Here is a 25725-nt window from a genome sequence, read left to right on the forward strand (position 1 = left end):
CAGCTCAAAAAATCATCGGCTGCCCTCTGCCCTCCCTGGATGACATGTCCAGGTCCTGCTGCCTCAGCAAAATCAAGGCCATCACAGGAGACTCCTCACATCCTGCTCATCACTTGTTTGACCTGTTGCCATCTGGGTGGCACTTCAGGTCAACAAAGTCTCACACCACCAGACTTACAAACAGCTTCTTCCCCTGGGCCATTCGGACTGCAAACAATCACTGAACACACACACACACATTCTACCTAATAAAATGTTCAATTCTACTGTGCACTTTAATCTGTCTGTGAATTGAGTACAAGTTATACCTTAATATTGGCTTTGAACAAATTAGATTTCAAACAAATATATAACTGGGAACATTTTGTTGCAGCTTTATGAATGTTCTGCTTATATTGCAGTAGCCCTTTAAAAAAGGGTACAAGTATGCATATGTATGAAAGGAGAGTCCATAACCTGAGGTACTGTGATATTGAGAAGGGTTCAGTATTTATATTAACATATTTTTACATATGTTTCTTTATTGACATGCACAACCAGTTATTACAACATTATTACAACAATACTAATTCTAACAAAGTCCTGAATATGTACAATATGGCTATATTTGTGGACACCTAACCATCACACCAGTATGTGGGCATTCTCCAAACTGCTGCACAATTGTATAGGATGTTTTTTATATTCTTACAAAAACATGTTCCAGCTCAATGAAGATGTTTATTACAAGTTTGGTGTGGAATAAAATGAGTTACCTGCACACAGCCCTGAACTCAAACCCACTCAACACTTTGGGATGAATTAGAATTCTGACTGCACCCCAAGCCACACAGCCTGATGTTTTAGGGCTGTATGGACACATGGACATACAGTATCTCACAAAAGTGAGTACACCCCTCACGGTTTTGTAAATATTTTATTATATCTTTTCATGTGACAACATTGAAGAAACGACACTCTGCTCCAATGTAAAGTAGTGAGTGTACAGCCTGTATAACAGTGTAAATTTGCTGTCCCCTCAAAATAACTCAACACACAGCCATTAATGTCTAAACTGTTGGCAACAAAAGTGAGTACACCCCTAAGTGGAAATGTCCAAATTGGGCCCAAAGTGTCAATATTTTGTGTGGCCACCATTATTTTCCAGCTTTGCCTTAACCCTCTTGGGCATGGAGTTCACCAGAGCTACAGGTTGCCATATATTTACAAAAATGTGAGGGGTGTACTCACTTTTGTGAGATACTGTATATTGCCACTTAGTGAACAATCATCTAATTTTTAATATTATTAGTGTATATTTTGCAACAAGTTTGAAGTAATATCTAAATAATGCTAGTCTAAGTAGATTGATTGATAATGTTAAATTGCCCCTAGGTGTGAATGGGTGAGCAAATGGCTGTGTGTGTGTGTGTGTGTGTGTGTGTGTGTGTGTGTGTGTGTGTGTGTGTGTGTGTGTGAAAGAGAGAGAGAGAGAGAGAGAGAGAGAGAGATAAACAATTTTTTTTTTTTCAATTATATTTCTGCACATATATAAATTTGGTAAGTTCAAAAACAATTTTTTTGGTGTTAAGGTTTTTCTCTTCAGTGAACACAAGATGGCGCAGTCACTTATCTTAATGTTGGTCAAGAACCAGAGCACCACACAACCTGCTCACATTCTCTGAGACATAGAGTATACTTGTTCTTCTATCATACATACTGCTGATATAATATCCTAACCCCTGCCCTGGTTACTCTTAGTGCCTAAGCTAATTTCAGAGATATCATTCTGATTAAACAACACAACTGTCCACTTAACACTAAACTGTCATAAGAATAAATAATCATCTAATGTCATTTCTTTGGCACCTGCTGTGTCAGAAACATTAAAAACTAGAAACTTATATGTGAATGTGCCTTTATTCTTCTTTCTCTTCTTCTGATGCTACTGTGAGTACAGGAAAGTTTTATTTTTCAGATTTAACTGTTAGAGCTGAGAAATAAGGGATTAATTCAACCTTAATTACCAAGGGAAAATACTAATTTCTTCCTCATTCTTAAATAAATCATATTCTCTTCCACTTAGTGTTTCTAACATTTATCTGCTGCTGGTGTTTACACAAACTTTCTCTAATTTAGAGATATCACTAACATATGTAAAATAACATAAATACATTAATTTCCTACTTTCAGTATGTGTTTACTTAAATGTGCTCTGGACAGGTTCCCCATATGAGGCTGAATGTAAAGCCAGGATGTTTCAGTAAGAATCAACAATCTGACAACAACATTGGTGACACTGTCATGTGATGCTGTGGGGTGGAGCAATTTTGAAGCTTTATGGTGTTAACATATTAGATTACAGAAAGATCTCCACTATTTTCACTGAGCTAAGACCAGTCATCATGTTCACTGTTATATTCATGTATCTGTGGCTTTCACTAGGTGAGTTAACATTGACTTTTTGTTATTACAGAAATATTAACTATATTATATTAAATATTAGTCTGTGTGGTGATGCAGTGTGAAAATGCAGAGTGTGGGTCTGACTTAAGTATTTCCTGTTGATTATTTAAAGATTAAAAACATTATTTTATCTTCTCTATGACAGGTGACTCCATGGCAGATTCAATAGAGCCACATTTCACTCCTGAAGTGGTAGATGAAGGTGATGATGTTACTCTGTCCTGCAAATACAAAACAAGTCGTACATCAGACTACCTGCACTGGTACAGACAATATCCAAAATCTACACCTGAGTTCCTTCTTATTGTTGACCAAAAAGGAAATCTAATTTCCAACACTGACCCAAGAATGTCTGCTAAAGTTGATGATAAAACTAAACAAGTGGATCTGATCATCTCCTCTGCTGCTGTATCAGACTCTGCTCTATACTACTGTGCTCTGGCGCCCACAGTGACAGGAAATCCAGCTGCACTGTACAAAAACTTTCACACTTTTGTTATATTGAAAGAAGTTTTGCCAGTGCTTTAGAGAAAGTTACATGTCCTTTTGGGGGATTCTCTCTTTCTCTCTACTGATCAGGGTCATGGTTGATATGGAGTTTGTCTCACACATGAGGTAGGAAACACACTGAATGGGATGTCAGTCCTTTGCAGAGCTCCATACACAAACCCTTTCACATACTTGTTTACACATAGTGAATTTATTAGTAAATTTACTACTGTCATGTTTTTTGGAGGTGATGCAAAACTGCACACAAACTGACAGTAACCTGAACACATCATCAAACTGGGGATCCTGAAGCTGTGATGCAGCAACACTACCTGCTGTGTCACTGTGCTATCACACTGTTAAAATCCTTCTGCTTAAAGTGTTTTCTTGTAGTGTGGTGTTGTGTCATTGTTATAATAAAGAACAATTACTTATTTTAAGTATTATGTATTTTGACAGCCCAACTTTAACAAGCCATAAACATATTTCACCAAGCAATGTTTAAATCTTTTATTTCCTTTATAATCCTGCATAGGCTGTTGTCACTGAACCTTTCATACTACACAACTGTAATTGCATGTGATAAGTTTATTGGTGTAATAGGGGTGTGTTCACTACATGCTCACTTAGATAATGTTCACACACTACACTATCTTTTACCTGCTGAAGTGTGTCTCACCCTTAAATCCCTTTTTTTCATGAAAATGTGTGTGTGTGTGTGTGTGTGTGTGAAAGAGAGAGAGAGAGAGAGAGAGAGAGAGAGAGAGAGATTTTAAATTATAAAACTATTTATTAATGTGTTAAGGTTTTTCTCTTCAGTGAACACAAGATGGCGCAGTCACTTATCTTATTGTGGGTCTAGAACTAGAGCACCACACAACCTGCTCACATTCTCTGAGATGATGGAAGCTACTTTTCACAGTAAACAATTGTGACATAGAGTTTACTTGTTATTCTACTAAATAGTTTATTTATATTCTTCTTTATAATGGGCAGTTTAGCAGATTAAATTGGGCTGACCGATGAAGATGCCAACATTGTCAGAAAAGAAACAGACTCAGTTATTCTAAAATGTTCATACGAGTCAAGCAGTGATTACACTGAGCTTTACTCTTCTTTTCATTTTACCAACTTAAGAGTCATGCTTTTCTCACAAGATGGAGATATTTACTCTTTTACATTCACTTCATCATCATCCTTTCACATTAACCATCATTTAACCATCAAATGTAATATTTTAATGGACACAATATTAGAGGTTTACTAATGTTGTATTGTTTGTAGAATAAAGCCCAAACTGCACTTCACTAACAACTCCTCATACAGCTAGTTTGTTGTGTAACTGGTTATTATTGCATGGAACCAGTGGACACTGTGGATCAGAAACCCAGTAAACGCTCTGTTCTGGACATTCTTGTACCATTAAAGTTAGAACATTAATGATACATTTGATTTATTTGGTTTATTCTAGATGGAATCTGAAAAATACATGCAAACAACATGTCTATGTCAAATGGATTAGTTTTAAATGTTATGTTTGTTTTCTATAGAAACTAGTTTGGAGTTAAATGGAATATTCCAGATGCAGATGCAGACACCACTAATTTAATGTGTAATTAAATAACTTTAATTACTTTATTTACTGTAAGAGGAATAACTAATAAACTAAGGTGCATAAATAGACAAAAGATCAAAAAGAGAGCAAAAGGTAAATAAAACATCCAAAAATATCCAAAACAAATCACACAAAACGTTGATCAGCAACAGTGGAATAGTTCTGTGTTGTATTAGTGACTCAGTTCACTGTCACTGATACTGTGAAGTGATGATCTGTGTAAAATTATGCTCCAACAGCATCACTTCCTGGGTGTGGCCTTCTAGAGACGTGTAAAGTTCAGCACATACAGCACTATTATACAGAATCCAATTTTGCTGATAAAATTGGACCAGCAGATGAAGATGCCAAGATTGTCAGGAAAGAAACAGAGACTGTTACTCTGAAATGTTCATATGAGTCAAGCAGCAATGACATTGATCTTTACTGGTACAAACAATATCCTAACAGCGCACCACAGTTTTTACTGTATAAAGGCGCAAGGTCAAGATCTGATAGGAAGAGCACTCCTGATGATCATCGATTAGAGGCAGAAACCAACAGAGACTCTACTGAACTTACTATCAGAGGTCTAAAGCTCTCAGATTCTGCACTCTATCATTGTGCTCTTGAAGTAGTAGCACTGTAATACAGAGTTACTGAAAGGCTTTACAAAAACTGTAAATGGCATATATGACGTTTATAAAACCACGAGATTAAAGAGACTCACTTTATCAACTTTTTGGTAAACCACAGAAACAAACAACTTTTGTAATAACATTTACAGCTGGAGAAAATAGCTGAGAAAAAAAGAATGATGAGGGATTAACACAGCAACTACACAATATTCATGGTAAACTCACAAATATACATGTTTCAGATACTAGATGTTGCTGGTCTTTTAATTAAATTAATAAATTAATAAAAAACCCACAACCCAGTGTAGTCCATTGTAATTTGTATTCCTGCTTCATGACTAGTGTTGCTGGTAGAAGCTCCAGATCCACTGCAACCCTGACCAGGATAAAGCAGTTACTGAAGATGAATGAATGAATGTAGGTGTATATAGACAGTTGTGGACATGTGACCAGGATAGAGCAGATAATAAAAATAATTTCTGAGTTAATGATCATTTATTAGGACAGTAAGCAGCTGTTTATATTATTTATAAGGTATAGTTGGTGTGATCATGCAATGTGTCTCATAGCAAACAAAAACCTAGTAAATCCTAGCAAACCTATTAACAAAAACCTGCATTATGAACAAAGCCTCTGATGCTAATTAATGAAGCTAGTGAACATGTAACACCAGCCATACAACATCATCCATGATTGTTCATTAAGTTTGACAAAAGTGGATCTGTTCATCTCCTCTGCAGCAGTGACAGACTCTAAACTGTACTACTCTGGTGCACACAGTGACAGGAAACCCAACTAGACTGTAGACAATGTACTACACATGATTCATTCATTCTGTGGAAATGCTTTCTTTATATTATGTTGGTAGATGCAGCTCAGGCTCTTTTGGTGAAAGCAGGAAAAAGAGCTGAGAGAGAAGAAGGACAGAGTGATAGCAAAGCTAACAGAGAAAAAGATTCTCCTTTCCACTGTGTGTTTGTAGACTTGGAGAAAGCGTATGACAGGGTGCCAAGAAAAGAGCTGTGGTACTGTATGAGGAAGTCAGGAATAGCAGAGAAGTATTTCAGAGTGGTGCAGGACATGTATGAGAGCAGCAGGACAGTGGTGAGGTGTGCTGTAGGTCAGACAGAGGAGTTCAAAGTGTGGGTGGGACTGCATCAGGGATCGGCTCTGAGCCCCTTCCTGTTTGCTATGGTGATGGACCAGTTGTCAGAGGAGGTCAGACCGGAGTCTCCTTGGACAATGATGTTTGCAGATGACATTGTGATCTGTAGTGAGAGCAGGGAGCAGGTGGAGGAAAACCTGGAAAGGTGGAGGTTTGCACTGGAGAGAAGAGGAATGAAAGTCAGTGGTAGTAAGACTGAGTACATGTGTGTGAATGACAGGGAGGGAAGTGGAACAATAAGATTACAGGGTGAAGAGGTGAAGAAGGTACAAGTACTTGGGGTCAACAGTTGTTAAGTTTTACAGCTACTATCAACATCTGTTTTCTTGTGAGAAAAAAAATCCATGGAAATGACAAATTCAGCGGTATTTGAAAGAGATATATATGGGGGCTATGAAGACATTTTAGGTATTTGAATAAATATTTCTTCCATATTCCAAAATCAGTTCAATCCCAAAAACCACCTACTTAAGAAAGGACTTAGCATATTATAACAATTCCTGTATGTTTCACCATTCAAATATTCTTATTTTTGTAATGAGAGAGAGAGAGAGAGAGAGAGAGAGACCCAAAAACAAGTGTTATAACTTTTAATGTCAAAATATCACAGAAAAATTGAGTAGATGGTATGAGTGAATCCATTGCTTCTCAGGACCACATTGTTTTATTAAGACAAAAATATTTCTACAAGCTTTATATAAACAGTATTCAGAACAGCAGATCTGTCATGAATATACATAAATAGAAGTAGGTGGAGCTAGAGGTGGAGATGTACATCAAATAGTAACACTGACATTCATTTCTAAAGCTAGAGGTTTGAACTAAACACTCAGGAAAACAATGTTGTTCCTCTTCGTGGTGTTTTTCACTCTTGCTGATGTTGGTAAGTCATATACACTGCACACAAAATATTATTTTTTCTAATTAAGAAGACAAAATTTTCCATGTGAAATGTGTCATTTATGATTAAAATATCACAATATTGTTGTAATGTTTTTATAGCAGAGGCTGCTGACAATAACATTAAACCAGATCACACCAATGTATTTTCAGTGGAAGGCAGCAACATCTCACTGTCCTGCACATATACTGGATCAGTTTACAGTCTCCACTGGTATCGACAAAAACCTGGATCAAGACCTGAGTTTCTGCTGCTGATTCTTGAAGCCAGTGAAACTGTCACTGAGGCTCAACCACCTCATCCACGATTGTCTGTACAACTTAAAAAAGAGCAAGATAAAACGAATAAGAAAGTGGATCTGATCATCTCCTCTGCTGCTGTATCAGACTCTGCTCTATACTACTGTGCTCTGGAGCCCACAGTGACAGGAAATCCAGCTGCACTGTACAAAAACTTTCACACAGTTTTGTTATATTAAAAGCAGCTCTTCCAATGTTTAGAGAAAGTTACATGTCCTTTTGGGGGATTCTATCTTTTTCTCTATTGGTCAGGGTCATAGTAGATACAGAGTCTGTCCCAGACATGAGGTGGGAAAACACCCTGAATGGGATGTCAGTCCTTTGCACTCCACAAACCCTTTCACACACTCATTCACACAAAAGTGCAATTTCTCCTAGCAAATTTTCCTACTGTCATGTTTTTTTTGGAAATGATGCAAAACTGCACACAAACTGACACTAACCTAAACTCCTGTTAAAATCCTTCTGCTTAAAGTATTTTCTTGCAGTATGGTGTAATTTTTATAATAAAGAAAGATTTCTACCCTCATGGTACAATTCCATATTGACTGATAACAAGTGCACTAAAGACAAGGCTCAGGTCAATCCTCATAGCAGAATTCCACAATGCCAGTGGACTCATGATCCTCTCTGTTCTGTCTGGAGTAATTACACTGCAGATGAAGGGCATTTTATTGTCTAAGTGTCGTAACTTCACATATATAATAGTCAAACTAATCAGTTATAGCCCAATGTTCAACAAGTTCAACCTCAACAGAAGGAGATCATCTTCAAAACTAAGGATTATCTTATTATCAGTAAACCAATTCCTTGTATTTTCAAACAAGTAACTAGAACCGTCTTATTCATTAGTGCATTGTTGTCTTCTGATCTTTTGCAGTGTTCAGTGTGAGAAAGAATCATTATGTTGTGATTCATGAACAAGCATCTGAGTAAATTTATCTAAAGGGAATTGTTTGTGTGTGTGTGCGTGTGTGTGTGTGTGTGTGTGTGTTTAATCCCCTGATAGGAAAGGAAGTATGTCATGTGAACATAAAGTATTTCTCAATGGCCAGTTCAGTTTAGTTGTTGAGATTTATAACTGTTTTCAACATCTGTTTCCTTTTAGTTTTCTATTATTATTTCTTTTTGTGCTTTACATTAAATAACGTAACCTGGTGTTGTAAATACAATTTAAATGTAAGTTCTAATATATAATTACTAATCCACAGTATGAATATATATGTATGGCTGTATGAACTGTTTGCAGGTTTTTATTTTGTCCAAGTTAAGGTTTTTCTCTTCAGTGAACACAAGATGGCGCAGTCACTTATCTTATTGTGGGTTAAGTTCTAGAGACACTACCACACAACCTGCTCACATTCTCTGAGATGATGGAAGCTACTTTTCACAATAAAACCTTTGTGACATAGAGTATACTTGTTCTTCTATCATACATACTGCTGATATAATATCCTAACCCCTGCCCTGGTTACTCTTAGTGCCTAAGATAATTTCAGAGATATCATTCTGATTAAACAACACAACTGTCCACTTAACACTAAACTGTCATAAGAATAAATACTCATCTAATGTCATTTCTGTGACAAACAAAAGCACCTGCTGTGTCAGAAACACTGAAAACTGGAAACTTATGTGTAAATCTGCCTTTACTCTTATTTCTTTTCTTCTGATGCTATTGTGAGTTTAAACCTTAATTATCAAGTAAAAAAAGTATTCGTTATTCTCAATTAAACCTTATTCTCTTCCACTTAGTGTTTCTATCATTAATCTGCCTGCTGGTGTTTATACAATAATTCTCTAATTTAGAGATATCACTAACATATATAATTAAAATACTGACAACGTAATTATTAGATTAGATTTTTACTAGATTAAATTGATCATTTTTACATAAATACATTAATTTCCTCCTTTCAGTATGTGTTTACTTAAATGTGCTCTGGACAGGTTCCCCATATGAGGCTGAATGTAAAGCCAGGATGTTTCAGTAAGAATCAACAATCTGACAACAACATTGGTGACACTGTCATGTGATGCTGTGGGGTGGAGCAATTTTGAAGCTTTATGGTGTTAACATATTAGATTACAGAAAGATCTCCACTATTTTCACTGAGCTAAGACCAGTCATCATGTTCACTGTTATATTCATGTATCTGTGGCTTTCACTAGGTGAGTTAACATTGACTTTTTGTTATTGCAGAAATATTAACTATATTATATTAAATATTAGTCTGTGTGGTGATGCAGTGTGAAAATGCTGAGGAGGTCAGACTAAAATATTTCCTATTGATTATTTAAAGTTTATGTTCTCTTCTCTATGACAGGTGACTCCATGGCAAATTCAGTAGAGCCAGATTTCCCTCATAAAGCTGTAGATGAAGGTGATGATGTTACTCTGTCCTGCAAATACAAAAAAAGTGGTGGAACAGACAACCTGTACTGGTACAGACAATATCCAAAATCTAAACCTGAGTTCCTTCTTCAAATTGTTCAACGAGAAACTCCAATTTCCAACACTCAACTAAGAATGTCTGTTAAAGTTGATGATAAACAAGTGTATCTGAACATCTCCTCTGCTGCTGTATCAGACTCTGCTCTATACTACTGTGCTCTGAGGCCCACAGTGACAGGAAATCCAGCTGAACTGTACAAAAACTTTCACACAGTTTTGCTACATGCCCTTTTGGGGAAGTCTCTCTTTCTTTCTCAAGATTTATAAAGAGTTTATATTATTATAATATTTGATTATTAGTAGACAGCTCATTCATTCATTCATTCATTCATTCTTCTTCTATTCTTCTATAACTATTCTATTTTGGCCAGGAAACCAGAAGTTACATTAGACAGAAAGTTAAACAGAAAGGTACTCAGAGGGTCCAATTGGGACCTGAGGCTCTGTACAAGTTCAGGAGTTGAATAAAGTAATGTTCTGAAAATTATTATTGTCATAATTTGTGAAAAAAACAAACAATCAAACAAAACCATGGCTTCTTTTTCCCAGCAGGCTTTTTTATGTGCAAATTGGGATATAGTTTTATGATTGAGTGAAAAATAAATAAATAACTAAGTTCAAACAGAAAAGACCTTGGTGTGTTAAAGTCTCGTTCCTTTCACCACAAGATGGTGGAGGCTGTTATCTTATTGTTGGACAAGTACTAGGATTCTGCTTACATCCCCCAGAGATGCTGACATTATGATTATGAATACTTTACACAATTATAAAGACTACAGCTATTCTTCAGCTTTACATAGATAATACTTTTATATATAAAAAGTCTAGAACCAATCAGAATGTTTTAATAATCTCTGCTTGTACAATCAAGCTAATTAGTGTCATTTTCAACACATCATCAAGCCTTGAAAGGAGTTTGCTTGAATCCAGAAAGGAAACTGAACTTGTAGTAGGGCTATACATGCAATTTCTGTAAAAATGAAATGTACATGTTCACTTGCAATGGGATGTTTGTCATGAGATAATATAAATACTACACTCTTTATTTGCAGACAGTTTCATGCTTAAATGAAAAATAATGATATAAAAATCCAACAATACAGATGATATTGATAAAAAATGATAGATTAGAGAAAGAAAAGAGGCTGGTTTGTTCATCACCACAGTAAAATACTCCTCAACTGTTTGTAATCCTATTTAATAAACAGGTCATTAGGTCTACACACACCTAAATTTCCATTTCCCATCCTGCATTGTACCAGACTCCACTTCCCACAATGCACACTCACTTCCACATTCATTAGTTCATTTATTTTATTGAAGTATTTTTCATGCTATCAGTTTGTGTTTGTTTACCATGTGCTCAGGAAAATTTATCCATGTGGTGCTGAATGTAAAGCCAGAAAGCTTCAGTAAGAATCAACAATCTGTCAGTAACATTAGTGACACTGTCATGTGATGCTGTGGGGTGGAGCTTCATGAATGTTTATAATGTTAATATATCAGACTGCAGAAATTTTATTTTCATTTATAAGCTCATCCATCATGTTCACTGTTATATTCATGTGTCTGTGGCTTTCACTCGGTGAGTTAACATTGATTTTTGTAGATTCAGAAATTGTTTTTAATTAGATGTAATTAGTCTTATTAGTTATGTAGTATATCTGCGTAATTTAACACTGCAATGTGTGTACTTTCATTCGTTTGTGTTAAAGCTTGACACAGGAAACCTGCTCTCCACATAGCAATATCTCTACAGATGGTATAACCACTACAGAACAATTCTGGGGTTTTTAGCAGTGACTATAACTGCCTTATTTATTAGTGCATCATTTGTTTTCTGCTCTTGTGCACAGTATTCACAGTAAAATAAAGTCAATTCAGTTTAAGTTGAACAATGGATACTGCTACAAACAAGGAGACCACTCGCGTGCGGTGCTGCGTGTGCCGCTGTCAAACCTTTATATCCTTTTATTTAGGAATAAATATTTTACAATGATAAAATAGCATGTCTGATGCAATGGTTTGTGAAGTAACAGTGTTTTTGTTCTGTGTTGTACTGGTTACTCAGTTCACTGTCACTGATATTGTTAAGTAATAATCTGTAAAAAGTGATACTACAACAGCATCACTTCCTGGGTGTGTCCTTCTAGAGACGTGTAAAGTTCAGCACATACAGCACTATTATACAGAATCCTCACAGAGCTGTGTTCAGAAATGGATCAACTATACAACTTACTGTACATAGTGAGATACATACCACTGATTCTCACTCTAGTTACAGGTAATTTTCAATCAGTTATTAATTATTACAATGATATTTAATCAGTTATATAATTGCATTAATTAATAAGCATGTTTGTATTAATCTAGTAATTTCTTGATTCCTTAAGTCAATATTGGAATTACAAAAAATACTTCACTGACATGTTTCTTTATATTTTTGTCACACCAGGAAGCTTTGCAAATAAAATTGAGCCAACAGATGCAAACATTGTCAGGAAAGAAACAGAGACTGTTGTTCTGAAATGTTCATATGAGGCAAGCAGTGAATATATTGGGCTTCACTGGTACAAACAATATCCTAACAGCGCACCACAGTTTTTACTGTATAAAGGTGCAAGGTCATATGCAGGTGTTGATAGCACTCCTGATGATCGTCGACTAGAGTCGAAAACAAGCAGAGACTCTACTGAACTTACTATCAGAGGTCTAAAGCTCTCAGATTCTGCACTCTATCATTGTGCTCTAAGAGTTGGAGCACAGTGATACAGAGACACTGAAAGGCTTTACAAAAACATCAACATGGTATATTAAGTTTCTAAAACCACAGAAGACGAAAGAGACTCACTTTACCAACTTATCAGTTAACCACAGACACAAACAACATTTGTGAAAACATTTGCAGCTGGAGCTAATAGCCTAAAAAGAAACATGAGGGATTAACACAACTATACTTTAATTCATGAATCTACATCTACATTCATTTATTAAATCTTTCATTTGTTCATGTGTTTATTCTGCATGTTCATTTAAACAGATGTGAGTTTGATCATACAGATAAAAACAATAATAATAAAACATTAGTGACAAGTTTTGATTGCACATAAGGGTAATATCTATAAACTTAAACATAATTATTTGATGGAGGGATGATGACTCTAGCCTTTTGAGCTTGTCCTCTGTTTTCTTATTTGTACTGTGATGTAAACGTTCCAACTTAAGGTGGACTGCTGACACTAAATTTCCCCTAAGTCTGAATGAGTGTGTGAATGTGTCTGTGCATTTTGTCCTGCATTAGACTGCTGTATCATCCAGGGTGTATTCCTGCATCATCCCTAGTGTTGCTGGGAGAAGCTCCAGATTCACCTGCCCAGGACAAAGCATGAATGAATGAATGAAGGTGTGTATATATAATGTATATAGACAGTTGTGGAAGTGTGACCAGGATAAAGTAGGTACTAAAAATAAACTCTGATTGAATGACCATTCATTAGGTTGCAGCTGCAGCTTATGGATCTGGGGCTTGGTTTTACTGTAGTTTTAGCATACTAAGATTTGCTAATTGTCTAGTAGATGAGAAAGAGTTGCTGTGTGAGGTAAAGCAGAGTTGTCATGAATATGAATAAATTTGATGTTTATTTCAAAAAATAAACACAAACTAACTAAACACTCAGGATAACAATGTTATTATGCCCACTTGGTTTTGTTCACTATTGCTGATATTGCTAAGTCCTTTAGTTTGCAAGTTACAAACCAAAAGAACAAGTATTTTAATTAAGTTGCTTAATAATAAATTGTTGTCAATAAATTCAAATAAATTGGTGTATTTATATTAAAGGCTGTTGACAACAATTCATCCACCCAGAATACACTGTTTAATGTAATCACAATCATCTTTAAGTAACCAAACATAACTATAAAATAAATACATATCAGTTTCTGATTGCCAGTGAAATGTAGTTAGAGTGAGAATGTTCTTTTAGCTGATTGTTTATAACAGACGTGTTCTTGAACATTAATGAGGAAAGGCTCAGGTGCACAGTTTATTCTCCTCTTGATCAATAGATGAAGAAAATTGTTGGAGGAAAAGTTCCTGTTCCTCTGCAGCTCTTTTTCTCTATAGACAATATTCTGTTTGTGAGACCTGTATGATTGTAATTAACACCAGTGCAATCATAGCTCCAGTTTTGTTCTTTGGTCACTACACTTAATTAACCCTACTGAATAAAATCAGATGGAAAAATATTTGAAGTGAACTGGAACAGCGATTTAGTCCAGGAACTCTATGGAACTCTGTATGGGAAGGCTATACAAAGAAATGCAAAAAATACTAAATATATACATTATATTATATTAATTATAGTTCAGAAGTTTATTTATTAATGTCATTAATAAATAAATTACCTTCAATTACCTTAAAAACGAAAAAGAAGAGCAAAAAGATGGTTTAGTGAGTTATCTTATTGTGGGTCAGGTGCTAGGACTCTGTTCACACTTGTAGATGAAGGTGATGATGTTAATCTGATAAAATCGGTCCGTAGGATGAAGATGATAACATTGTCAGTAAGGAAACAGACACTTTCTTATGAGTCAAGCAGTCATTGTGTTTGGCTTTAATGGTACAAACAATATCCTAACATTTTATTTCGGGGGCCCCTCTGTGCCACCAATATGACTAATTATAACTAATTATTGTCATTTTGTATAATAACCATTGTCCATTGACAGATATCAAAAAAAAGACGATGTCATTTCATGTACTCTTGGGGGCCCCTGGTGGCTACGGGGCCCTAAGCAGCCGCTTAGTTCGCTTATGCCTTGGGCATAACCACTTCCTGACTCAGTATCTGACAGTCAATATTACTAATGTAATGTTGTATAATATTTAGGAATGATCATAAAATTATCAAAACTTCCGCGGATTTCTGCAGGACTTGAAGAGCTGGACACTGGGTGAGATCGCCTGTGCTGCGGGTCTGTCAGTGTGTGTGTGTGTGTGTGTGTGTCTAAATAGTGCCCTTTGCACTTACCGATTTGTTTTGGGTTTTCTGTTTGTTAATGTATTAGTTATCACAGTATGCATTTGGGGCTGCTATTTTATTTTATTTCATTTTTAAATGGACGGGTTTTAAGCTGTAGCTGGGCTGGAAATCTTAGGTCCAATCCGGAAATCACTGGTTACTATGGTTACCGCGTCCTGCGGGGAGAAAGAGCTCCTTTTGACAACACTCAGCCCCTCACGGTAGGACGATCTTTATCCTTTAATGTCACACTGATTTTACAATAAATATACAATAAACAATAAATATATAATATAATATAACATAATATACAATACAATGTAATATTTACCCCAGTAGTAGGACACTTTTAAGAACCCTGTGTTACTTCCTCTGCTCTGATAACTCACAGTGGCAGGGTAGCAGTTCGTTAGTTCAGTGTTCGAAAAAAAGGATGAGACGGACAAAGTTAGCCGATGCATGCCATTTAACTTCCCTCAGAATTTACTCCCGGATGGAATAACTTACATGAACTCTAAAATAAATAGCAAATAAGCTTTTATTTCTCTGCTTTCCAAACTAGATGAACCGCGAGCGCGCACACACTTCTGAGCACATTGTTCCGCACTACTCAATGAAGGCGTTCTTTCCAACACCATCGTAATCCAGGGTAGGCCTTTCCATCACTCTCCGACAAACTCACTTATTCTTAGAATGGATTAAAAAATGGGGAATTCACGAAGATGGGTAAATTGTGACCATGAAGGGATGCTGATGGTCAGCAAATATGCTCAAATAGGGTTTGGTTTTCAAGAGACGATTGATTTGTGCCATTGATGGCCAAGAACATATTCCAAACACCTCCACCATCTACATGGACTGTCTCCACATTTAAAAAATTCCCTTGATCATTATACCAGCTCTACTTGCAGGGACTCACTAAATAAAAGTATTAACAACGACAACAATGTAATCCAGGGTAAGACCTACCTTCGTCCTCCGACACCCTAACTTATCCGTGGAATAGATTACACAACGTGGTGAGGTTACAAAGATGGGTAAATTGTGGCCTTGAAGGGATGCTCTTGGATAGCAAAGATGATCAAATAGGCTTTAGCTTTCAAGGGGTGATTGATTTGTGTTACGGATCAGAAGGCCCCCTGGACTAATCCGCGTACCCCAGCCTGACTCCACTGATTCAGGTATCCTTAACTGGTTAACAGTTTACAACATTAAAAGTCGTCTGGAAATGACCCAGCCTACAAATGATGTCATGTGTAGATAATCCTTTTCCTAGAAACTTTTAATCTATGAACCCTTGGACCAATATTAAAATGACATCCATTTAGAACACATCTGTTGTCAGTTGCTAGCATTTACCTGTGGGGGTATAGCTCAGTGGTAGAGCATTTGACTGCAGATCAAGAGGTCTCTGGTTCAAATCCAGGTACCCCCTGCTGGGCTTGCTTTGCAGTACCTTTAACCTGCAGTGAATCGGGGCTCTTCTTAAATTTTTGTAAATTTCAAAGCTTTACCAATGTAGTATCTAATACATTTCAACTTTACATAGAGCACAAACTGGGCTTTCATAATATGGCTGATGTAAGTATGTTAGATTCATGTGTGACTTTTAAGCATATGTCAAAGTACACATACACGAAAATAGAATTTTGAACTCTAGCAGAAAAAAACAGTGAAAATGGAGAATAAACAAACCTTGCAGATTGTTTTGAACACAGGACTGAGTTCATGAAAGTCTTGGGTGTGGGCCCATAGAAAAACAGCTAAATTATAACACTCAGAAAGACCTTTTATTTGGAGTAAAGTGACTGATGTGCCTAACTTTTTTCAACAGAGCCTCTGTTTCCCTGAATAATCAATGACTATTCATGAATATGTAAGACCTATTGACACCTGGCTCAGGTGACACCAGGTTTCCCCAGGACTCCTATTGATGTCTCAGCTGTTCGCACCTATACATTCAGATTCCTCCTACAAAAACAGGGTACACTGAGGCCAGGTTTTGTTGAGAGAAACAAAAAATAAAGCATGGTTTCTGAAATTTTCATTGAAATGCAATGCTTTTAGAACGTTTGCTAAAAGGCATATTCACAACCACATTGAAGCCATTCACAGGTAACTATGTTGTTTTTCTGGGGTACTATTATATTATTTGTTTTAAATTTTGTCTCCTTAGCAAAAGTTTCCACTGTTTATGACTGAAATAAAGCTGTTCATATCGTGCTATTTTTTTTGGGGTGATCTGAGTATATGATGACTGGAATACAGCTGCTCACATCAGCACGCGCTTTCACTTTTATTTAGCGTTTATTTAGTGAGTATATATTTGTGCTATTGTTAGGTTGTTTTTCTGTGGTACTATTATTGATTTTACATTTCGTCTGCTTAGCAAAAGTTGCCACGGTTTATGACTGAAATAAAGCTGTTCACATCGGTGCACGCTTTCTGACTTTCTGACAGCTTTATTTCAGTCATTATATACTCAGATCACAAAGAGTGGAAGATTTTTTTTGGTTTGTTTCTTCATTCAAGCCCTTTTTTCCTGTTAGACACGGGCATGCATTAGCACATCACTCCCCACAAACAACACAGCAATTAGCATTTACTTCCATCTGAATAGAGTCGTTTACATAAATCCTGCATGTGAATGGAGCGCTAAGTGCGGGGGCGGGGCTCCGGTGAGTGTGGAGACAAGAATTTGACATACTTTTGCTTTTTATTTTTAACATTAATTTAATAACAAACATTTATTTGGCAATAACCTTTTTGGAAAGACAACCGTCTACCGTTTGTGTGCATGTTTTTTTCTGGGTTGCTACAATATAATTTCATTTACAAAAACACTTTCAAAGTGAAAAAAAGTGATTGGCATCGTTGACAATGCCGTCGACCCCAGAGGGTTAAATCGCTCAACCTGTCCATCTGACTGAGGTCAGAAAGGTGTTGTGCGGGTTTTGTCAATGTCTAGCAACTCAAACATGCTCTGGAAGACCTCCGATTCAAAATTGGTGCCTTGGTCACTATGGAGTGTAAGTGGTGCTCCATAACAGCAGACCCATGTGCATGTGCGACACCAAAGTGAAACATCTATCTCGCATTTGGTACCAACAATATCTGGTCCGCAACCAAGACGGTGTTCGCTCCACACCGAAATGTCCACCCACTGGCTCCTCGTGCATCTGGCGCATTACATCTTCCCAGAAAACTCGTGGCAGGATTATCTGGGGACAAAACTCAGGGCCCTCATTCAGGTACAGTCTTTGCCACTGGCTTCAGTAGGCTTTTGTTGCTGGGCCATAGGGGGACACATTCTCCCAGGAAGGTCATTCATTGCCTTCCTCCATCCACCTCTTGATGGGAGCAATTTCCGGATCGGCTGTCTGAGCAGAACGCAGTTCGTCGGTAGTCCACCCAGAGAATGGAAGGGTACTGGCAGTAATGGCAGGTTGTACTACCCCCACTGGACAAGACTCTGGGGTAACGGCTGCAGGTTCATCATGTATAGGTTTGCCATCAAGGTCACACTGGACCGCTTGGTGACAGAGCTGAGGGCTACTCAAGGTGGGATTCTTAAGGTTACATGGGCAAGTTGAACGGCATGCCCTCAGAGAAAGCACATCAGCATTTTCGTGACAGTGCCCCGGGCGATGAACAACTTTGAAGTCATACTACCCAAGCTTCTCGAGCCATCTGGCCAATTGTCCCTCTGGTTCTCTCATCCTCAGGAGCCAGTGTAAGCTACTATGGTCTGTGTGTACAGTGAAGGATCTGCCCAGCAGGTACTGATGAAAATGTGCTGTGAACTCCACCACAGCTAAAAGTTCTCTACATGTGGTGCAGTAATTCTGCTCAGTTGGCGTCAGACTCCGACTCCCATATGCTAGTACACGTTCTTCCCCTTGCTGTAATTGAGAAAGCACAGCTCTGATTCCGAAATTGCTAGCAGCTGTGTCCAGAACAAGATCACCACTGTCCATAGGGTAGCCAAGGATTGGGGTGGTAGTGAGCAGCTTCTTTAACTCATCAAATGCCTGTTGGCTCTCAGGGGTCCAGTGAAATCGGGCATGTTTCCTCAACAGGTTGTTAAGGGGCTTTGCAACTGCAGCAAAATCTTTGACAAACCGCCTGTAGGAGGATGCGAGACCCACAAATTGTCGAACTTCGGGAACACTCACGGGCTGTGGCCATTCTCAAATTTTCTGCACCTTCTCTGGGTCGGCGGCTATACCATGCTCTGAGATGACGTGGCCAAGGTAGACTACCTGGCAGCAGAAGAGACAACATTTGGCGGGTTTCAGCTTCAGGTTCGCTTGGCGCAGACTTTTGAACACCTGTGCCAGCCGCTGGAGCATTTCCTTTACATTCCTGCCCAGGACGATGATGTCGTCTAGGTATACCAGGCAGATTTCCCACTGCCTTCCAGCAAAGACACGGTCCATTAATCGCTGGAACGTCGCCGGAGCATTGCAAAGGCCAAACGGCATGATGTTCCACTCAAACAGCTCCTTCCTGCTGTAGAACGCAGCTGCCTGTCTCACCTGTGGGGTCAACTCCACTTGCCAGTACCCGGAAGCAAGGTTCAATGTGCTAAACCATTTTGCCGTGGACAGTGTGGCTAGTGTGTCTTGGATTCTTGGGAGCGGATAGGCGTCTTTTACAGTGCGCTCGTTTAGTGCCCTGTAATCTACACATAGTCGGTACGTTTGATCTTTCTTTCGTTCCATTACAATGGGTGAAGCCCAGCAGCTATTACTTTGGGAGGCTAAACCAGCATCTAGACTCTGTTGGATCTGCTCATCGGCACTTTGCTGTTTTTCAAATGCCATTCGACGCAGTTGCTGTTTCACAGGCGAACCAGGCTGAATTTCAATGTCATGTTGGTACATGCCATCTTCAGTATATATTGCAATGAAAAGACTACTGATGGCTCAGTAACAATGAGGAAATCTCCAGAACTAAGGACTGAGTTTTAGGCTTTGCAGGATATAAGAATTAGACTCACATGCTTTGTCACTTCTGTTGTGATGGAGTATATCTGTGTAATTTAACACTGCATTGTTTTGTCGCTTCATTTTATATGCCATGTATACTTTCATTTGTTTGTATTAAAGCTTTACACAGGAAACCTGCTCTCCACATAACATTATCTCTACAGATGGTATAACCACAACAGACCAGTCACTAGAACTGCCTTATTTATCAGTGCATCATTTGTTTTCTGCTCTTGTGCACAGTGTTCAGTGGGAGAAAGTTCAATTCAATTCAGTTTTCTTTATTTAATCCCCTGATATGACAGAAAGTACATCATGTGAATTGATAGATTTTTTAAATCCAATACAGTTTAAATGTTGAGATTCATGGCTGTTTTCAACAATTGTTTCCTTTTTGTTTTTACTTTTTGGTTTATTAAAAAATAACTAAAGTTACTAATGAATAAATTATTGCGTTTCATTTAGTAATGTTATTGTTTTTATATAAAAAATACAAAAACAATTATATGCACAAAAACAAACTCTGCAGCATTTCAGATAGAAATACATTGGGAATTATAAATCCATCACACACTACCCAGTGCTGTAAATGAAATGTAAATATTAGATCTAATATAAAACAATGTGTGGATGTCTAGAAAAAAATGAACCATGTCAAGTGTATATACATGTATACATATGAATATATAAAGGGATGTAATTTCTTTACAGTTTATATGATTTATTGTAACAAATGTTTATTTATCTATTTAGACAGTCATTATGCATGTAAACACAACTGCATGTTACTTTGCTGCATGTGAGCTAAGGCAATGTCCTTTTACAAATCACTGAGTCATGATTGAGTATGATTGTATAAACAGATGAAATGGATGAAAAAGAAAACTCTCAGTGGAATTTGCTTTCTGTTTGTTTTATGATCATATTTGACCTGATTATAATACTAGTACTCGTGCTTTATTGACAACATATTTTCATCAGCCAACATTTTTTAGGCTGCAGTTGGAGGACACTAAGCAGCTTCTTATATTGTTTATGGGGTAGAGAGGGTTTGTATGTACTTATACATGATTATACATACATAGCTATAACTGATGTTAGTAGGTCATTTATATTATTCATTACTTTATTTTCATATTAAATTAAATGTTTCTTTGCAACAGTGAATGTAGATATAAATCTGTCATTTATATAAGAGAGCTCTGAACTGACAAAACAATGCTACTTATCCACCCTGTTATAACAGCTGTTATTAATATCAATAAGTCCATATTAACATGACATACTAATTTCCATTTGAATGTTTTTAAGTGATTCATATCGTATGTGTATATTCATGTGTAAACAAGATACAGACCAATACATCTGAAATGTATTTATGTGTTTAAACAGTTTAATAAGAGAAGCTCTGTGGAAGCATACTACAGAATATATGAGCACAAGGAATTGTGTGTAATAGAGAAAATGTATTCAGTCATGGCTGTTGTGTACATTCACATTGTATTATCTGACTGCAAATGAGTGAGAAAAGAACAAGAATAACTGTGATTATTCAGCTATAGTGGAATAATGTTGTATTGTGTTGGTGACTGAGTTCACCAGTGTTGTGATGATCTGTATAAAGTTATGCTCCAACAGCATCACTTCCTGGGTGTGTCCTTCTAGAGACGTGTAAAGTTCAGCACATACAGCACTATTATACAGAATCCTCACAGAGCTGTGTTCAGAAATGGATCAACTATACAACTTACTGTACATAGTGAGATACATACCACTGATTCTCACTCTAGTTACAGGTAATTTTCATCAATTCATCAATTTACTATTGGAATTAACTAAATTCATGATCTATAGAATTAATGTAATTTAATGTCTTGCATTATTTTTGGGGTATGTTGGGTATTACACAAAAATATTTTTAGAATGTTTTGATATCTGTATTATATCTTTATCAATATTCTCCTGTATAACAGGCAGTTTTGCAGATAAAATTTGGCCGAAAGATGAAGATGCCAATATTGTCATGAAGGAAACAGACACTGTTACTCTGAGATGTTCATATCAATCAAGCAGTGATAACATTTGGCTTTACTGGTACAAACAATATCCCAACAGTGCACCACAGTTTTTACTGCTTAAAGGAGCGAGGTCAAGAGATAATGAAGAGCACAACCCCTCTGGCTCTCGATTCAATGCAGAAACATCCCGAGACTCTACTAAACTTACTATCAAACATCTGCAGATCTCAGATTCTGCACTCTATCACTGTGCTCTTAGAGTAGTAGCACAGTGATACAGAGTCACTGAGAGACTGTACAAAAACCTATGAAATAATTCATTTGAAGTTTAACGTTTAATATCAAAGATACTTCCTTTACCAACTTATCAGTTAACCACAGACAAAAAAGACATTTGTGGTAACATATGCAGCTGAAGAAAGAGAAAATAATAAAGAGGCACTGTGTCACTTGTTGCTGGTGTGTACTGTTTTATATTCATTGTACTTTGCTGGCCAGTTTGTCCCATGTTTCATTTAAATTATATATATTATATTTATTTACATGTATAAAAACAAACAAAGATTTGTCGTCAACAATTCACAACATTCAGAAGTGTCTAAATCAAGAGGTGTAGTATAATCTAGTGAAGAAGAATATTTTTTATATTTTAAGTTATCATAAAATAACATTGTCAATCGCTCAGTGTGATGCAGTAATTACAACTAAAACATTACATCTAAAATAAACCCTGGTGTCCCTCTGCCCCCTGGTGAGACATATTCTGATCAACAGTGTCAGCTGCAGGAAGTGTGGAGCTCCACAGGCTATGACAGTAAACTCCTTCAGCTTTATCTTTCAGCAGATTACCATCTCTATCATGCTGCTCTTTAATCTTTTACTGTTAATGCTTCTTCTAGGTATGTTCATCTTAATATTAGTTCTTATGACCAAGTTGGGACATGAAGTGTGAGAAATAGCACAGGTTTATATACACTATATTGCCAAAAGTATTCGCTCACCCATCCAAATAATCAGAATCAGGTGTTCCAATCACTTCCATGGCCACAGGTGTATAAAATCAAGCACCTAGGCATGCAGACTGTTTTTACAAACATTTGTGAAAGAATGGGTCGCTCTCAGGAGCTCAGTGAATTCCAGCGTGGAACTGTGATAGGATGCCACCTGTGCAACAAATCCAGTCGTGAAATTTCCTCGCTCCTAAATATTCCACAGTCAACTGTCAGCTGTATTATAAGAACGTGGAAGTGTTTGGGAACGACAGCAACTCAGCCACAAAGTGGTAGGCCACGTAAACTGACGGAGCGGGGTCAGCGGATGCTGAGGCGCATAGTGCGAAGAGGTCGCCAACTTTCTGCAGAGTCAATCGCTACAAACCTCCAAACTTCATGTGGCCTTCAGATTAGCTCACGAACAGTGCGCAGAGAGCTTCATGGAATGGGTTTCCATGGCTGAGCAGCTGCATCAAAGCCATACATCACCAAGTGCAATGCAAAGCGTCGGATGCAGTGGTGTAAAGCACGCCGCCACTGGACTCTAGAGCAGTGGAGACGCGTTCTCTGGAGTGACGAATTGCGCTTCTCCATCTGGCAATCTGATGGACGAGTCTGGGTTTGGCGGTTGCCAGGAGAACGGTACTTGTCTGACTGCATTGTGCCAAGTGTAAGTTTGGTGGAGGGGGGATTATGGTGTGGGGTTGTTTTTCAGGAGCTGGGCTTGGCCCCTTAGTTCCAGTGAAAGGAACTCTGAATGCTTCAGCATACTAAGACATTTTGGACAATTCCATGCTCCCAACTTTGTGGGAACAGTTTGGAGCTGGCCCCTTCCTCTTCCAACATGACTGTGCATCAGTGACCAAAGCAAGGTCCATAAAGACATGGATGACAGAGTCTGGTGTGGATGAACTTGACTGGCCTGCACAGAGTCCTGACCTCAACCCGATAGAACACCTTTTGGATGAATTAGAGCGGAGACTGAGAGCCAGGCCTTCTCGTCCAACATCAGTGTGTGACCTCACAAATGCGCTTCTGGAAGAATGGTCAAAAATTCCCATAAACACACTCCTAAACCTTGTGGACAGCCTTCCCAGAAGAGTTGAAGCTGATATAGCTGCAAAGGGTGGACCGACATCATATTGAACCCTATGCATTAGGAATGGGATGTCACTTGGGAAGTTCATATGCGAGTCAAGGCAGGTGAGCGAATACTTTTGGCAATATAGTGTATATAGGAGGTAGAACAGAACATGTATGTGATGCCCCAGAGTTAACAGGAATGAGTCACAACACAGCAGTGAGTTAAGGTGATATATTGTGATGTAGTGATATGTACAGCACAGTGAACTGGGAAGACTTCAGGGTGGACCAAGACCAAAAATAACAAAACAGAAACAAACTGAGATTAGCTATCTAACCTAAACAAAAAGAAAAAAGAAAGAAATGAACATCTCCAACAAAAATGGCAGTCATAGCCCTCATGCCAGTGAATACATACAATGTCTCAATATTTACATGTACAAAGAAAGATTATATACACAAGGCAGCAACGATTAACAAGAAGCAGATCAAACTTGTAGTCAAGGCAGGCAAAGGTCAAAATCAGAACAGTAAAACACAACACTGAATCTCTACACACACACAAGCACAACACACCAAGTGAGCATTGAAGTTGGGGTTACTGGCTTCCATCCCAGCCTTGGCAGAAGTGTTAACTGCTGGAGTTGAAGCAGTAAGGAGGGCTAGAGTACAGAGGGGACCAACCTGAAGGACTAAACACATATAAGACAGAATATACAACACAACCTCACAGGATGTAACACTTCATATTAGTTCCAAGATGTTTTCATATTTCATTTACTTTTTAAAAAAATCTTTTCTCTTTTTAGCACAGGGAGCACATCAATTCAAATGACTGAGCATCTTATATGCATTTTGGTGAGAGGCTTCATGTGGATTAGAGCTGACCTATTGACCTATTTAGAAGATGGGACATTTAGTCTACAGAACATAATTCCCAGGCTGTGACACAGATATGTTAATATGACGAATTACAATTTGCATTAATATGTGTATCATTGCATAACTAAAATCCACAAAGGATTCATTCATTAATCTTCAGTAAACACCTGAGCAGGATCAAGGTGATGGTGATAGGGTCACTGTCACTATATTTAGTAAAAATCAGCCTTAAACAACATTCAATAAATTCTATTATGAAAATTCATGTGACAGAGCTGACATGACTATGAGTAAGTAAAAGTGGGTGGAGCTAGATGTGGTAAGATACAGTTTAGAAAGTTTCACAGAGATCCTGCCATTTATACCTACTGCAAGAGAGACACAACAGTCATGTTACTCTTCTTTATTTTCATAGTTGGTAAAAACATTGGTAAGTCATTTATATTATACACAAACTTTAGATGAATGTTGTAGGAACCTGATACCTAAACATCATTCTTTTTAAAAAAAATTAACACCCTTAAGCAATGAAAGTAGAAATGTTTATGTTGTTGTAATGTTTTACAGCAGGTGCTGTTGACAGCAGCATTACACCAGACCAAACCATCATATCTTCAAGTGAAGGCAGCAACATCACACTGACCTGCAAATATGATGATTCAGCTGAATATTTCCACTGGTATCGACAAAAACCTCAATCAGAACCAGAGTTTCTGCTGCTGACTTCTAAACACACAGATGGTGTCACT

General features: G+C 37.5%; 1 non-coding gene across 1 annotated transcript; it reads left to right on the forward strand.

The window, feature by feature from the left end:
- The first annotated feature begins 16373 nt into the window (after positions 1-16373).
- Positions 16374-16445, forward strand: trnac-gca (transfer RNA cysteine (anticodon GCA)). The gene has a single exon. It is a non-coding gene; the product is annotated as a tRNA-Cys (tRNA).
- Positions 16446-25725: the final 9280 nt, after the last annotated feature.

This window comes from Hemibagrus wyckioides, unplaced genomic scaffold, assembly GCF_019097595.1.
Source record: "Hemibagrus wyckioides isolate EC202008001 unplaced genomic scaffold, SWU_Hwy_1.0 Contig4, whole genome shotgun sequence".
Classification (NCBI taxonomy): Eukaryota; Metazoa; Chordata; class Actinopteri; order Siluriformes; family Bagridae; genus Hemibagrus; species Hemibagrus wyckioides.